Here is a 3,863-nt window from a genome sequence, read left to right as displayed (position 1 = left end):
TCTCTCTTCTGGTTACCATACACCAGTCTTTTTCTCCCCTGCCAAACCTCGCCCGGTGCAGACTCAGAGTTTACGCTGCTCTCCACCCCACGTCATCCAGCCGAGGCATTACTCCCAAACCCAGAGCCTCCGGCTGTCACCCCCACATGAGCTGAGACGGTCTCCCTACCGAGCCCCGTTGGTCCAACTGTCAGCTCGTGACCTCCAAGAAGACCTGCGGGATCGAGGCTGGGGCCGTAGCGAGAGAGAGCGGGAGTGGGAGAGGGAGAGAGAGAGGGAGATGGAGAGAGGCTGGGCAGAGCGAGAGTGGGAGAGAGAGAGGGAGAGAGGGAGGCTGGAGAGGGAGAGAGCAAGAGAGAGGGAGAGGAGAGAAACATCGGTGAGTAGCTTTGGGACGTTTGGTTATGGTCGGGCAGCTCCTCTATGTTCAGATAGAGACTCGGTATTTTTAGATCCTGACCAGGTTCTGGACACAACTCCACTGTTGCTCCCCCAGGCTTCCCCCTCCCCCTCCCCTAGTGCTGCTCCCAGGATGGGCACTGGGGCTGTGGGGAGGAACAGAGCTGGATCTAAGGTTGGGCCTGAAAACAAAGGTATGGTTTTAGTTGATAGTGGAGTTGGTTGCGGGCCTGGCCCAAGGTTAGGAACTGAGGTTATGACTGGAAATATGTCAGAGGCAAAAATCAGGTCTGGAATAAAAACTGAAAATGGAGCTGAAGCTTGGAGTAAATTTGACAATGGAATGGGGTCCAGCATTGAAAATGGGACTTTAACAAGCACGGGGTCCCAGGTGATGGCAGGATCAGGAGGTAAGGTAATTGAAGAAAAAGTGCAATCTGGGATAATTGGGGCATCAGCTGTGAATAAGGAGGAACTTAGGGGAGGAACAAGAATTGGAGACAGAAATGAAGGAGGGTTTATTAAACCAGAATCTCTTGCTGAAGCTAGGCCTTCAACTAAATTGGAAAATGATGATGAGCCCAGAGATAAACTCAAGATTGCAGGGGGATCTGGTCCTGGGACTAAAGTGGAGATTGAGGCTGGGCTGGAGGTCATGGCTAATTCAAAGCAGGTGCATTTAACAGAACACAAGACTGGAATAGAAACTAAAGGTGTTAATAAAGTTAATAATGAGGCTGTAGGAGGGGCTGGGTCCAGGGCAGAAGCTAAAGTTGATACTGATGTCCAGATTGCTCCTAAACCTGGGTCTACATCAGGACTGGAGCCTGAAGCTGCTAGTGAGACAGCGATTAAGAATAAAACTGAGACTGGGGTCATGAGTGAAGACCAGAATAACAACATGGATAAAAGTCAGACAAGTGTTGGGGCTGGAGGCAAGACTGACAATATTTCTGTAGATAAAGCTGAGAGAAAAACTTTTGATGTGGATAAAATTGAGTCTACTTTCATCGAAAAAGGTTCCAAATCTCAGAGGTCCAGATCTTCCGGTTCCAAGCCTGGCTCTAGGACTCGGCCTGGCACTGCCATAGGGCTACGTCCAGGCGTGGCCAGTCCTCGATTAAATGGTGGGTTGGAGGGCCTTGAATCAACAGGCCCTCCTGAAGGCTTGGAGTTTACCTGGCCCCGCCGAATAATTGTCAGAAAGAGGACTGTGCGGCAGGGTGGGGCACTCCACAACCTCCCAATCCTCCCCCCACTCCCCTCTGTCCTCTCAGCATTAGAGAAGCGGCACCCTCACTCCCATCTCCTCCCTCGCCCAGGCTACTTGTCTGAGAACCCACTAATGAGCTTAATAAACCCTACAGTAACAAGTATAGTGGGACGGTACTCACTGAAAGAGCCACCCCACCCAGAGACAGGCCATGGGGCTGCTTTGGTGGTGAGGGCTTCACTGAAAGAACAGAACTTAGAACAGTGGAGGGTCTGCAGAGAACAGGAGGAACATAGGAGAAGCAGAAGCAAGGAAAACCAAGGAGATATGGAGAGGGAGAAGGCAGAGAATGAAGGGAGAAAGCAAAAGGAAGAGAAGAGAGAGAAGGAGAGGAGCAGAAATGAGGAAATACAGGATAATGTGAGAGAGAGGGTAGTTATTGATGAGGGGGCAGTGGAAGAAAAGGAAGACAGAAGAGGGGATGTCCAAGAAAATGTGAACAAAAAGGAAGAAATAAAAAAGGAAGAGAAAACCGAAGCCAAGTGCAAAGAAGTGGAAGTGAGAAGGAAAGAAGAAATTCAAGAAAGGCTTGGAAAAGAGCAGCAGGAAGTAGTGGCTAAACTAGAGGGAGAAGAAACTGATGTGGAGGCAGGAGATGCAGGAACAGTTGGAGTGGAAGGTGAGGTGGAGAGTTGGGATGCAGTGCTTGAGATGGTCAACACATTATGGGATGATGGCTGGGGGAAAGGAGGAGCTGGAGGAGGTGATACCGACTCCTTACCAGGCTCCCTGCAGCGCTGGCCTCTCCTTCGACCTCCAGCGGGCTTTGGAGGTTCCCATCCCCCCTCATCTGCAGCCTCAGAGCTTAGTCTGACGGAGTTAGAGAGGAGAGCCAGGGAGCTGGACTCAGACTTAGAGCACCTTGACTTGTCTCAGCCCCACAGGGACACACAGGATTTATACCAAACGCTCCCTGAACCACAGAGGGAGCGGGCTGACATGTACCAAACACACCCAGGGCCCCAAAGAGAGAAAGCTACTCTGTTAACAGGTAAATGCATTCAGATTGTCTGTTTATTTTGTTTGATCTCATTTTTTTCTCTTTGTGCAATAACATATATACTGTATTTTCTGTTGAAAATAAGAAAAGCCATAACAAACAAACCTACAAACAAGAACTCACACACTGATGGAAAACAAGAATAGGCCAAAACAAGGATACAAGGATACAAGGATACAAGGAAGTTTATTCGTCATTATACAACAGGTTGTATAACGAAATTAAAATGTGGTTACCTCTTAATTGATTCATTAAACATGGCATTTCTCACATCATCAGCACATTTGTGTAGTCTACAAGGTCAATATGGTTCTCTTGGGTAGCAGCATCTTTGAACATCTGCCAGTCCGTGCATTCAAAACAGTCCTGTAGAGCCGCTGCAGCTTCATCTGTCCACACTTTAACTGTTTTTACAGTTGGTTTGACCCTTTTTGTCAGCTGGATGTAGGTAGGCAGGAGAAGCAGGGAGATGTGGTCTGGCCAAAATGAGGACGAAAGAGGGCTCTGTAGCTGCCAGGAACATTGGTGTAGACATGGTCCAGTGTGTTGTTTCCTCTGGTGGGGATGTGCTGGTGGAATCTAGGTAAAACAGTTCTGAGGTCCGTTTGATTAAAATCCACAGCAACAATAATAACAGCATCTGGCTGTTTTGCCATGTGACTGCTGATGACCTCATACAATTCCTGGAGTGCATTTTTGAATTTGCATCCGGTGGAATGTAAACAGCAATAACAAACACACTGGTGAATTCTCTAGGCAGGTAATACGGCCGACATCTCAGCAGTAAACAAACAGCACTGGCATTCATTTTAGATGATGTGCAAACATGACAATTAAGTTAATTCATTCATTCCTTTGTTTATTTATTCAGGGAGGGCCAATTGAGAGCAAGCTTTCTTTTCCAATGACACCCTGATTACATAATAAGTACAAAAGCTGAAAAAGTGAACTAAAAATATGTCAATCAGTAAACTCTAGTCAAACAGTCAAGGTGGACAGTTGCACAATTTTCCTGATCAGTTAGTGCTCTGGTTCTTGTTACCCAGAAATGCTAATGAATTTCTTGTCACCTCCTCTGATCTGATAATGACAGTGCAGGGCTCGAAATACCCACCTGCAACCGGCAATTTGCATAAAAATTTTCGAGATTGCAGAAAAAAATAAAAACAACTTGCAATTTTGCAGGCAAAA

The sequence above is a fragment of the Myripristis murdjan genome, chromosome 22, assembly GCF_902150065.1.
Source record: "Myripristis murdjan chromosome 22, fMyrMur1.1, whole genome shotgun sequence".
Lineage (NCBI taxonomy): Eukaryota > Metazoa > Chordata > Actinopteri > Holocentriformes > Holocentridae > Myripristis > Myripristis murdjan.
This window is presented reverse-complemented; position numbering follows the sequence as displayed.